Source organism: Pimephales promelas, chromosome 6 (assembly GCF_988280905.1).
Source record: "Pimephales promelas chromosome 6, fPimPro1.hap1.1, whole genome shotgun sequence".
NCBI classification, from domain to species: domain Eukaryota; kingdom Metazoa; phylum Chordata; class Actinopteri; order Cypriniformes; family Leuciscidae; genus Pimephales; species Pimephales promelas.
In genome coordinates, this window is record NC_142774.1 from 36,574,231 (window position 1) to 36,588,516 (window position 14,286).

The window sequence follows — 14,286 nt, forward strand, 5'->3', positions numbered from 1 at the left end:
TTGATATCAGGAATTACATCTCAACTAGTAAAAATTTTCATTCTTGATATCAACAATTCAATTTTAACTTGTAAAAGCTATCATTCTTGATATTATTAACAGTTGAATTTCAACTAGTAAAAGCTATAATTCTTGATATTAACAATTTGGGAATGGCAATAAGCAAGCCGTTTTGACTTTTAATAATTAATTCTTGATATCAACAACTACATTTTCACTAGTTAAAATGATACTAATTGATATCAGGAATTAGATTTCTCTTAGTAACAATGACAATTTTTGATATCAGGAATAACATCAGTTTGGTGTCATATTGAAGCTTCTCTTATGGCAAGCCATTTTAACTTTTATTCCCGCATATGAATTCTTGATATCAACAATTGTAGTGAAATGTCACCATAGGCTGCCATTCAAAAACCAATTGTTGATATCAAGAATTGATTTCTTACTAGTTGAAATTCCAATTTCACAGAAATACAATTATTACTAGTAAAAACCTTTATTTTTGATATCAAGAATTCAATTGTTACTCGTTGAAATGTCTATACCCACAATTTAATTGCTACTAGTTACTTTAATTTACTTTTAGTGTGTATTTGAAAGTTTGGGTTGTTGTTTAGAACATTTGTTCATACTTGAGCAAGGGAAAATAGAAACATGATAGAAAGAGGACCTCACTTGTGCCCAGTGGAGGAGGAAGTTGACACACACATGCCAGAATCTGTGGAAATAAACAAACACACACAGGCTTACTCAGCTGCGCCTGTCAAACCCTGAGCTTAAGATGTGTTACTCATTACTTCTGGCAGAAATAGAAAAGTCAAAGAAAAGGAGTGCATGTGGGACAGAGCAAAAGAGTGATGTTATGAAGTGCTATTATAGGAAATCAGTTCATTCTTAACTAAAATTAAATGATTAGTTAAAATATATACAAATAAGACATGGATTAAATAGTTCAATTATTCAATGAATTAATGTTTAATTAATGACCTTAATTAAATGTATTTTATATACAAGCACAATTGGTGTGATGTGTTTATGTAGTATTACTTAATTGCAATTTTGCATCATATTACTGTGTCGTATTTGAATTGTCCTAGACTTTGTATCAGATACATTTGCCTTAAATGGCAGTCATCAGATTTTTGGCAGAAGGATGTCTTAATTTATTAGATTGTTTTTTTATTTTTATTTTGTGACTTTTTAAAATTAAATTAAATTCATCTTTTTATGTGGCCCTCCTAGTCCTCTCTTAATACCTGAATAAGGACGACGGACAGCAGACACTGGAGCAAGAACAGAAAGCACTTTCTGAAGCCTGCCGTGGTGTCACGTGCCCGAGGAAAACAACATTAGAAAGTGCATTCGCCACACTGATATATAAAAATGCATCAGATATTATGCATTCATCCATATAGACGTGTGAGCATTAACGTGCGTCCACATTTACTGTTTGATGAGCCTGATGATTGATGTCTTGTTGGTTAAACTGTACTGTGCAGGCCAGCCCACAGATGGCGCTAGAGAGCTGAATTACGCTCAAAGAGTCTGATGTGTTCGGGAACCAGAGGATCTAAAAAGCAATGCTGTCAATGAATAGATCAGAAACAATGGATAATGTACAGTTGATTAACATAATATAATGCAAATATTTTGTAAATAGATAATAAATAAAAATGCATATGATACAATAATGCAGATACAACGGCAAGTGATTCCACTTACAAAGACTTGGCTTTATTAGTGAAACCAGGATTTGTGCCATTGTACAACAGCTTGAATAAGTACAACAACATGGCCTGCTAATAGATCACAAAAGGTCAACATGTTTAAAGGGGTCATGACCATAAGACTGTAAAAAATAGGTAATGACAAGAGAAACAAATTTGCCTATAGTTAAGATTTTAATGCGTCTACACAGATTAGGGGATTAGGGTGTTAAAATATTAAAATGAATAATGTCATGAGCAAATCTTCTTGGCAGGTTGTCGAGTTGAAGGGAAATGAGCGGCGGTGAGTTGTAGGATAGATTATGTTAAACCAGATCTCACTTTGTAGGAAGATTTCATTGTTGTTGATGTTTTAACTGCTCCCGAGGCAGCACACGACCTCTCCATACTCCTGCATGATACACACCATCTCACATTCAGCTACACAAGCACAGTTTATAATGGTTGCTTTGTTGATAATGATATAAATAATTCTGAGCATTGCCAGATCTCACTAGAAAACAAGCAATCAGCTCCGATATAACAAGCCTAAAACAAGCAACTGCAGCTTGGTTGGTCTTCCTCTGGGAGGGGTTTATGAATCAAGGATTGTTTCATTTAATTTATCTGATTCTGATAAAGATATATTTTACGCATTGCATATTTTATTTAAAATAATGTAAACTTGCATCAGTAGTGGACCAACAACACATGGGAAATGTATTGATTAATAGAAATTTCATATATATATATATATATGCAATTCATTTTCATCAAAATAAATACAAATAAATAAATAAATAAATAAATAAAGGATTGTTGTGTGTGTGTGTTACTCTGGGAAGTGCAGTCTGTAAATAAAGGCACCAGCAATGAAACATTATCAATGTTCTGCAGATGTGGCCTCACATTCTCTATTCCTTTTGGAAGTTTGGCCTGGAAAAACAAGAATCAGGTTATCTCTATTTATGTCAAAGTGTGTGTGAGTGTGTGCATGTGTGTGCGTACAGCTTGTCTATCAGTTTAAAAATCATTCCTACCTCCTGGTCCCAACAAAGAAAACAGCTTCTTAGACGGTCTATATAATTCCTTTTATAGATATCTGAAGTGTTAACAATGTAAATGAGTGGCACCCTGTATAAGCCCTCGATAAGACATGCTCCATGGCTATCTCTGGCACTGTCTCTTAGCAAAATCTCCTCTCTGAAATCAATGAACAGTACTGTTTAAAATTCAACAATTGGTCATAGACTAGCCAGCATGTGTCTGTCTCTCACCTGCTTCCTCCATGGCTCCTCCACGTTATCTGGGTCGAGAGAGAAGCTCTCTGATTGGAGGGAGATGTGACAGTCCCATTTTCTCAGCAAACACCTACTCATGGAGTGATTCAAAATGTAAATAACATGAATAACATTTGTACAGTCAATCACCCGACATTGCTTAAATAATAAAAAAAAAATGTTAAACAGCAGCTGAGGAGTGAGTCACATGATTCAGGACATGTTTCCTTTGAAGCAGAGGAAAAACATTCCTATCCAACAATCATAACCTGACTTAAAGTCAACAAAGACCCTATTTACTGTTTTTAAACACATTCCTGGTATGTTTTGTCAATGTACAGCCGCAGATAATTCCAAAGATATTATATTTTCACATTAGCAGATTTCAAATCAGCATATTAGAATGATTTTTGAAGGATCAGTGACACTGAGTAAAATTCTGATTTGCTATCACAGGTACACATTAACTGTTTTCTATGTTAATATATTTTAAAATGTACAGTAAATTGTAATAATACTACTGTATTTTTGATCAAATAAACACAGCCTTGGCGAGAGTCTTATAACCCAATCTTACTGACCCCAAACGTTTGAATGGTAGTGTGTTGAAGCCATTTCAACCAATAATAATATGTTTATTTAGTAAAATCTGAGAATACCTGTGTTGCAATTGGAACGTAGAAATTTGAATGTAAGCAGTTGCCCAGTGATTTAATATAATGCAATTTGATTGGTTATTAGATTAATATGAAAGAAGAAGTAGTAGCCCATACTGCGAAGCAGTCAGAAGCCACTGGACTTTGGAGCAACACAAAGTCCAGTGGCTTCTTTTGACCTACACGGAACAGTTAATTTGTTTTTTAAAAGTTTTTGTTTTATTTTATGTTTTGAAATTCATAATTAAACAGTCAAACGAAGAACTTTGGATTCAAGACTTTTATTCGCTGACGTTTTGTGTTGCGTACAAAAGAACTTTGAAGTCCTAAGCTAGTGAGTCAGGTTGCTGCACTCACAGTAGTGTATGTCATATTAAATATATTTCAATTTATATTTAAATGTATTATATTTATACAACTATAGAAGCTTTCCCCTAATGCCAAAATCACTTCCCTTTTCATCTGATCTGTTCAGGCTATTGGTTAGCATAAACCGGGGGACAAAATGCCTCAGGCTATTACGAATGTGTGTAGGAGTGTTTGTGTCTGCTGACCTGACTTCAAACTTCCTCTTTAACGGGAAAATAGACAAAATGAACGAAAGCACTGTCCAGACCCAAGATAAGTCTAACCACATCAGGATGAGCTAGATACTGTGACGACACCAGACCAAGAAAGATCTGGTCCCTGAGGGGTGTGATATAGATGTCATCTACACACACACACACACACACACACAGATTTCCTCCAGATTTTTTTTTTCAATCAAATCCATGATCATAATTCTTCACACCTGTAGTGTCATCATGTACTGTACCTGTGGTATTGTGGTTCAAAGGCACACACACACACACACACACACACACACACACACACACACACATGCTATCAGGATGTAAAGAGACTTTCAACTAGCATAAAAAAAAAAAAATATTTCTGGAACAAATCAACTACCCTCCCTTTAAGCCAACAGTAGATACTCTAGTCTAGGGTATGCCAGCAGTAAATGTACTAGACTTGGGGTACTTGGATTCAATTGTGAATGAACTCAGACTCACAGCAGGTCACTGCATTGCTTCTACTGCTGTAACACTCACACATGCAGAGTTCACAGCATGAATCTACACTAGAAGACCTGTCAGAGTCGGTGAGGTGTTAAATATCCTCACCATCCTAGAATTCAGTGCATGCACCCAAAATGACATCAGCTGAGCCATATGAGAACAATTGAAGATCTCTTTAGGACAAAAAAATTGTTCTCAGTGTAATTTGTGATATTACGAAACTGTTAATCTGAAGCATATTTACCGTACTTAAATCCAGTTCAATTAACATTTATTTCAAATTCAAGTTCAAGTTGCTTTACTTGTACCTGGAGGTAGATTTTGTTTGCAGTAGAGTCCTCACACATATGGAAAACAAAGGGGCACATATAACACACCATTCAACTTAAGACTGATTTCCATTACATGAGAGTAGATGTTAAAACGTGATGCAGACAGTACAAATTAGGAGATGGCAAAAAAAAAAAAAAAAAAAAAAAAAAAAAAGTTCTTACCGATACAGAATACATTTTACATACATAAAAGCAACACCTGTGCAAAGTATAGCTATGACTTATTCCTCAGTGTAATGGGTGCAGGGACAAAACTGTTTTTGTGTCATTTTGTTCTACACCTAGGGATTATAAACCTACGCCCAGAGGGTAGAAGCTGAAACTCTGTGTGCAATGGATGGGAACTGTCGTTTAAGATGAAACCAGTTATGTTTTGTGCACAAGTTCTCCACTCTCCACATTGAGCAGTGGCTCACCATATCTGCTAGACCACTTTACTATTTGGTTGAGTGAGTTTTTATTTTTCAAAGAGAGGTTCCCAAACCAGGCTTCTAGCGCAAATGATACAACTGATTCAATAAAAGCGTGGTAAAAGAGGGTCATGATGGATTTGTCAACGTGAAAGCGACTGGCGCTGATGCCCTTTTCTTACAACTTTACAGTTATTTTCAAATGTGAGTTTTCAGTCTGTTATAGGTATTTATACAATTGCACACATTGAACAGTTTGACCTTCGATTGGTGTAATTTATTGTGTTTGGATTATTTTTCTAAAATCAATGATCATGTCCTTTGTTTTGGCTACATTTAGAGTGAATTAGGATGTAACGAAAAGGTGAGAGTACGCCTCTTTGTGGAGAGCCGGTTGATCAACAGACTTTGTCAAAAAAGACTGCAATTCACTCTCACTCTTTGCGTCCTGTTTGTTAAAAAGTTAAGGATCCAGTCTACCAGGTTATTGCTCGGGTCAAACCGTTCTAACAGCCTTGTGGTTAAAATATAGGGTTGGATTGTATTAAAAGCAGAGGAAAAGCCAACAAATAAAAGTCTGGCATGGGAGCCTCACTGTTTTCCAAATGAAGAGTTCAGATGCAAAAGCCTCTAAATGCCATTTGAAATTTTCTTCTTTAATGATGATTTTTGTCAAACTCGTATATTTAAGTTCAGTAAGATCACTTAAATAACAATTAATAGGTAATTATCATTGCCATTTAAGTGAAATCACTGAACTTAAATATACAAGTTTGATAAAAATCATCATTAAAGAAGAAAATTTCAAATGGTATTTAGAGGCTTTTGCATCTGAACTCTTCAAATGCTTCAAAAGTAAATTAAGTAAAAATGAATGCGGCATCTTCCAAAAAAAAAAATAAATACATAGAGCACCTTTTATTTATTTTATTTATTTGGTAAGCAGCCTTGCAAAGAGTGGGATATAGTATAATCTACAAAATAATTATTATCATAAAATAAACTCCTTCCTTACATAATGCATTTTTTTCATATACTATTTCTGTACACGGTAGCAATAAACATAGTAACTGCTAACTATTGGCGGTGAGTGATGTAATGTCAAAGGTCACGTGCATCCAAGGATGTTCATGCATGTGTGTATGCTCACCGGTTTGTGAGATGTGAGAAAGGAAGCCCTCTCATTGACACAGAAGGTGGAGCAGTGGTCCCTGGGTGTCCCGGGCAGGAGGAGGGCAGAGTGTAGGCTGCCACACTCATTCTCTGTTCCAAAGGATCATTTGTGGAGGTGGAGATAAGCCTAGATATGAACAAATGCAGTGTTACAGTAGGAATGCAATTGCAGTTTTTATGGAAATTTGTTTGATGGAATTTGAAAAATATGAAAGATTTCTGGTTACATGACACTGATGAATCAGTAACCGTAATATTATGATGATATTTTTTGAATAACGGTACAATACCATGGTATTAATTACCATGTGAAATCACCACAAAATGACCAACGCATTCTCATCCCAAGGCGTCATATACGACACTTTTGCCAAAGCGTAGACATCCAACGGACATGGCACCCTTTAGCGTCAAAATGAGACGCTTCGGTTATGGTAGGTTTAGATATGGGGTAGGGTTAGACCACTAGGAGGCGCCGTCTGCCCCACATATATCGGCGTCTCATTTGACGCTAAAGGGTGCCATGTGCGTTGGATGTCTATGCTGTGGCAAAATCATCATTACTCTGAGACCTACAAATACCACATAGAAATTATGTTATTATGTTATCATGGACAATACCACTTTTGTGTAATTTTTAAATTGTGTAATTAAAAATGAAACACTAAACATGAAAATCAATAGTTTTAAATGCTAAAAGTGAATGTGGCCATATAATACAGCATGAAGAATGGATTATCATTTTGAAATTTGCTTACATTTAATTTAATTACAGCAAAGGTCATTTAAATGTAAATAAGCATGAGCACCAATATCGTCCAATGTGATTAATTGAAAATCCTCTACTATTGGCCAATAACCATTATGATCCCTATATATCAACTCTACACTCTAGGACAAGTCAATAAAAATAGGGCCTAATGAACTTTTAGGTTTTAGAGTCAAAAAGTAAATGTCAGTAATATTAATAGATAATGTGCCATTAATTACCAGAACTTTTTCCATTTTTCTATAGATTTACCTGCACATTTCAATAGCGTTATCATCTTGATTTAATTTAAGACATTATTAGACCCATTTATAAACCATTTCAGGACCATCAAAAACCAACAAGGATGTTTTTGTTATATTTATATGAATACATTTAAGTATACACACACTAAGACCGCAAGGGATTTGTTCACAGATATGCTGGTACACACTGAAGCTCTCATTTCAGTATTGCATTACTTTGAGAGAGATAGAATAGCATTCACTGCCCCAATGTCACCTCACGTGAGAGATGCTATCATTGTAGTGCAAAAAACACTTGGTAATTTACACAGCCCGGCACATATAAACTCCCATTTCTTCAGCATTTAGAATCGCTGCTCGCATTAAACTCTCTCCTCCAACCCCAACTCCACCCAACAAACCTTTAATCATTCTGTTTTCCTATAAAGTCATACATTGCAAGCTTTATCATGTAGTTTTACAACTTATAATTGAGGATTTTAATATGCATGCATTTACTGATTCTGTTCTGTACCTCAGGGGGTTTGATTTGCTCTCCCCGCTCTGCCCAGGCATAGCAGCATGGACAGGCGTAGGAGTTTTTGCCCAGAACTGAACCATACCGCCAACACTAACTGCTATAATTGCAATAAATTTATATACTTGGCAAAGTGGTCTTGACTGAACTTACATGCAAGTCTTTTTTGCTTGGTTGCAGTGGAGATCCAGATCCCAGACAGTGCAGCAAACTAGCAGTGTGGCAGAGTGTTGGTGTTTGACCCCAGAACACTGAGTAACATTTCTTGAGGGTCAGCTTCCACATTTCCTATTCAATGAAATGAGAAAATCAATTTCACAGTCCAAAATCAGTACCAACAATATATTCATTCACATGGTTACAGTTGTGAGCAATAAAAATACAGCCAGCTATTGAGTGGTTTCCTCTTTATTGAACATACTGACCTCCGCTGGCAGCGAGCCCATCTGTATATGAGCATGGCCTCTCTGTACAACCCAAAGCAGGGGGAATTTTTTTTTCTTTTTTTTTAAACATTTTTTTTTTCCTATTTATGCGAGTAATCAACTGGTAAAGTTTCATGGTGACATCTGTAAGTTAAATTTTTTATCCTATTCACCTGCAGTGTCTCGCCTTAAGAGCAGAAGGATTATCTATCTCTCTATTTAGTTATGAGAAAAAAAAACATATTCATCCGCAGCCACGCATAGCTTAAACTCAGCCATAATAATGTTCTTTTGCAAAATGCTTGCAGTTTTGTTTTTTTAACTGCTAAAGTGCCAAAAGTTACATAGTGTGGCTAAATATAAAACATTGTGCATGTTTTGCTCTACTACATCACATGTCCTCACAAACTATGATGAGCATTTTGTAACAAAGTATTTGCATTTTGTGTGTTTCAGAGAATGTTAGATGTGTGTATGCTTGTTTTGGATATCCTACAGGTACTGTTGCTGCAGGAGTGTGAGGAACGCCAAAACAAATATACAACAGATTCAGAGCCAGAAGCAGCACCTTGAGAATAAAGGTCAGATAAATGTTACAACCAATCCGGGACAGGGGAATTTTTCCATTTCATAAACAGTGAAAAAAGCTATTTCACAGTTCAACACTAACAAAAGAAATACCAAAACACCAAGGTACTTTTTTTTTCAGGGCAAATAGCTTGAAAATTAAAAAAATACTAATCAAAACAAACAAATACTTTGAAAGCTATGTTAGTTAGTTCTTATAAAAATACATCAGCCAAATGAAAGCCATAAAAAATATTAAAAAAAAATGTGTCTCACAAGTCTCACAAAAGTTGCTGGGCCTCTCTCTAGTAAACATTGCACAGTGAAACGTTCATTATCCACTGATCTGATACAGGTCTTTGATGAGAGAGCTCCAAACAACTCCTACATAAAAAGATCCATACAAAAGAGATGCGGTGCCAAATTCTGGGCTTTTTTTCCCATAAACCCGGCTCTTGTGAACATCCTGGGGCTGTAGTTTAGGAGTTCAAATGTATTGGATATGCTTTGCCATTGTCAATGACAATTTCTGTCATGTTGTTACAAGCTGATAATAGAGGAATATCCATATCATATTGAATACAGTCCTTAAGCTCTTAAGTCCTCCACTAGGATCTGTGTTTTGTGTCTGGCACAGATAAGCAAACATTAAAAGACTCTTATTCAAAAGAGAGTATTAGAACACACAAGGACACAATAGAGCTTGTTATCTGACTGAAACCCTTTGTCTTTTACGTCTATAAATATGTTGATTTGTCAATAAAATATAACTGAGGACTACATTAACTCTCTTGAGCTTTGAAAAAGCGATAACATTTTCCTCTGGGAAGCACTTGTTTTCTGAATTATTAGCCCAAAGGTTTCTGTTGGCTTGCAGTACTTAATTTTTTTTAATCATTGAGCAAACAAATAGCAACATGATAGCTACAGTATAACACCAAAAAATTACAGTCTTTAGCATCAAAAACAGGATTTATTTTATTTTCCCAAATCTTCTGTCCATGTGAACCACACAGCCTTCTTTTACAGTTCTATAATTGTATATGCCACCTGGGCATTAGAATAGATGTCATGGTTATGCAAATAATAATACAGTTTCTGATTGGCATTGCATTTTGCAAGGATTCGTGGGTAGTTAAAGTGCGTGGAGCCTGCTTCTATGCGGGCTTCGCGGAAGACCGCTTCAATGGTACAAAGGGGGCGCTGCTGAGCACACTTTAGAGCGTTAAAATGCTAAATGGGACGGCCTACGGACTCGTAGACTTCAGGTGAAAAAGACGTACACTTAAGTGTATTAAAAATGTACTTACATTTGTTTTTAGTACAATACAAATATAATGTAATGCATTTTTAATACACTTAATTGCACGTCTTTTTCACCTGGGAATTGGCGAGCATGCGCAATTTAAGTCCACTAGACCGAAAGTCTGCATGAAGTGCGCCATTTGGGACAGGGCCTTACTGAACCTCTTCAGCCGCTGGAGTCTTCATTACTCTGAAGAGCTGTGGTTGGAGCAAACGATGTGGGTGGGGCCTTCCACTATCCAATGGGGATGAAGGAGAGGAGAGGTGAGGGATATCACTGGGGGATAAGACAGCATGATCCTCTTCCTGTCCGCAGACCAATCAGAGAAAAGAAAATGATTTTATGCTCTTGTGCAAAGAGAAAGTCTTTTAGTTCCAATCAGTAATGGAAAAGAATGGAATTCATCTGTTGAAAACAGCATAAAAATATGCCTTCGGCACATTGGAAACAAACTGCATTTATTTACACAGCGTTATTTATTCATTATAATGGTTCTGCTCTTTTACATGAAGCATATGTCAAGCTCCCTAAATACTGGTCTGTTTTTAACACTAAGCAAATTTTAGCTTCAGAGAACTAAGAATATTGTGCATGAGTCATATTGACTATTTTTATGCTGCTTTTTCGTCCCTTAAGCAGCTTTGCAGGTTCTGGTCACTGTATGTGTTTGTATGGGAAAGAGAATTGTATTTGTGAAAATAAAATCATACGTCTTTTCAGCTTTTGACCATGCGTCATCTAACTGACGCTTTAGGCACCCTTTAGCGTCAGTAGGATGACGCTTTCCTAGCAGTCTAACCCTAACCCTACCCCAGACCTAAACCTACCCGCGCCTGACGCTAAAGGTAAAGCGTCAGTTAGATGATGCCCTAGGATTGCGTCAACTAATTGACGCTAAAGGGTGCCTAAAGCTTCGGATGTTGAAGCATGGTCAAAAGTGTCAGTTAGATGTTGCCTTGGGATGAGAATGCGTTGGTCATATCACTTTTAGGTGAACTATTTCTTTGAGTGCGTCATGTATCCTCTCTAACCTGAATTCCTCAGAGTTCAGGTGTTTCACTGCCAGGGCGTAGACTAGAGATAATGTTACCCTTCTCCACCAGCAGATTGACAGGTAGATTGACAAGTTTCTTGTCCAGTCTCCTGACACCCCAGGGGAGGGTGGGGTGAACAGGTCTTCTGTGCCTCTTAGCCAACCAGAGGAAGGGTGTTTCAAGAGCTCTGGATGCATCCAAAGAGCAGCTAAAGTAACCATGAACTCAAAATTATTTTTTTATGGAATATTGCGGTATTTATTATAAATGATTAATCCGTGTAAAATAATCCAAAATAACTTCCTTAATTAAGTCTTCTAGCTGTGCCAAGAGGAATCTGAATCATTGCCTTCCAAATCTAGCAGACACTGAGAGCGTGAGTAGGAGCTGTCCATGAGATAGCAGCAGGAGCAACTTTATGACTCTCTATGGCTCTCCCTTTGACTTTATGCCTCCACGTTCTCCCGATTGTCCGTGTAACCCCAACACCCGGGTCCCACTCGACCCTCGAACCCGAGTCTCCGGCATGAGAGTCAGGCGCTTTAACAATGAGGCTAAAGACTGCAGCCTATAGCGTCTGTCGCTAGAGTGCCTATTGAGATCAGGGGAGTGAGGTTTACTCGCACAGCAACTATAGCTGGCCTCCGTTACATCCGCGAGCTTCTCCTCATTTCAATACGGTAAGTTCTCTACTGTGCGACAGAGAGTCGTGTGGTTGTGACGCAATCGTTAGCCTATTTTTTACAAAAACTGCTTCTACAGGGCCATAACATAAGATACAAGGTAATGGAGCCTTTTATACACCGCCGTGTTTCTTTAGAAATAAACAATGGGCAAATGGAGTCTTTAAACGACTCAGATGTGAAGTTATTCGCTGTCAAAGTGATGCTAAAATGAATGGGAGTCAATGGAATGCTAACAGCAGGTGAAGGTTTGCTAACCAATGGCGGCCCCCAGGGTCCAGGAGGCTTCAGTTTCCGGCTGGTCAGACTGATCTCATGAAATGGCGTATGTATGACACGCCAATTCGTATTTCCATTTTTGGTGTGCCATCAACACGCATAATCGCTTTTCAGAGTGTTTATGAATGCCGTTGACTTAATCGTTACATACTGTATATATAAATATATGTCCTACACCAACCCCGTCCCTAAACCTACCCGTCACTGGGGTTAATGGCATTTATGAGTGTTGCCCTACCATCCTAGGAAAATTTTTTTTCGCTCCCCAGACGTAGATCTACATTTTGCTTTGTTTTGCTCAGACATTTAACAGCGTGTACATACACACGGAATCACTCGGACATTTAACGGCGTAGACATGTACGTATACACGCGGATAGCTAAAAATGCGTATGGATAACACGCCACTTTCAAGTCAAGTTTATGCAAAAGTCATGATGTCATGTTGGGCTGGTGTCTCATCCCAAGACATCATATAACTGACGTGTTGGGACGACTTTTGACCCTACGTCAACATCCGCCGTTTTAGGGTACCCTTTAACGTCAGTTACATGACGATCCTTGGACGTCATACAACTGACGCTTTACCTTTAACGTCGGTTAGTTGACGGGGTAGGTTTAGGTCTGGGGTAGGGTTAGGATCCGATAACGTCATCTAACCGACATTAAAGGGTACCCTAAAACGGCGGATGTTGACGTATGGTCAAAAGACGTCCCAAGACGTCAGCTATATGACGTCTTGGGGTGGATTACCCCCTTGCCACAACCATGCAATCAGTTCCCAATGGACAACATTAAGTCCCACCCTAATTTTTTTTCTTGTTTGAGAAGACAGATTTAAGTCACATTAGGGACAAATAGAGTATAACAACTTCTGTTTCATGCTGACTTTGATTATTTTTCTTTGCAAAGTATTAAAACAATGTAGCTAATTTAAGCTAAAAAGACAAAAACAAAAAACAGCTGTAAACTAAAATATAAAGAACCCTTGTAAAGTAAATGGCACAATGTTTATTTTAAGGACTTGTTTTTAAATAGTAATAAAAACCCATTACCAGAAGTATGCAGCCCGATATAAGTCGAGCAACCTGGGCAATTAAATGTTCTCCTGGCAAGAAACGTGGATGAGCATGCCTCGACAAAACACTCCTTGTACTGTGTCAAACTAGAACTGGAGAGTATTCAAATGAAATGAATGACGCACTCAGGATGCGTGCTCAGTAGGGTACATGTGAATAACCCTGCAAAGTGTTCAGTATAGTCTCCACTCAGCAGGGCATCTCCTCTCTCTCTCTTCAGCCACTGGAAGACGGTATGGCAACCAGCCCAGCCAGAAGGAGAAACAACACAGTGTCAAAGCGGTCACTATGACAACCATAAAACAACATAACTTGTGTAACATTGCACTATTATATGCAAATGACAGATGAATCAGTGTTTAAGATGCACACATTATTTTTTGGCTGAAACCAAAGAGGTTTTGTATTTTCCGAAGGTGTATTTGGCACACACTAATCTTTAAGTGTAAATAAATAAATAAGTGCACTTAGTTAATACATGCATTTGTGTAAATGTCTTACGTGTTTGGTTCTATTACATGCACACAGGGCTGTCAGTAAAACCCTGACCAGTGAACACTGGACCAAAGTAGGGTTAGACATCATAACAAAAGGTAACCTAACAAAAGACCATCGCTGATTGTAAAAGCTCTTTGAGAATCTTTAATTTTAGCCCACTTGCCTTCCAATGGTCATCTGCATCTCTGTAATGTTTGCAGATGACAGCTGAGGATGAAGCTGAGATAGAGCTTCCTCCGAGGACAAGCCGGGTTGTCTCT

At 37.5% G+C, this 14,286-nt stretch overlaps 1 pseudogene; it reads right to left on the reverse strand.

Moving 5' to 3' along the window:
• Positions 1–616: 616 nt before the first annotated feature.
• On the reverse strand, positions 617–11,102 carry LOC148978771 (transmembrane protein 94-like; annotated as a pseudogene).
• Between the last annotated feature and the right edge of the window lie 3,184 nt (positions 11,103–14,286).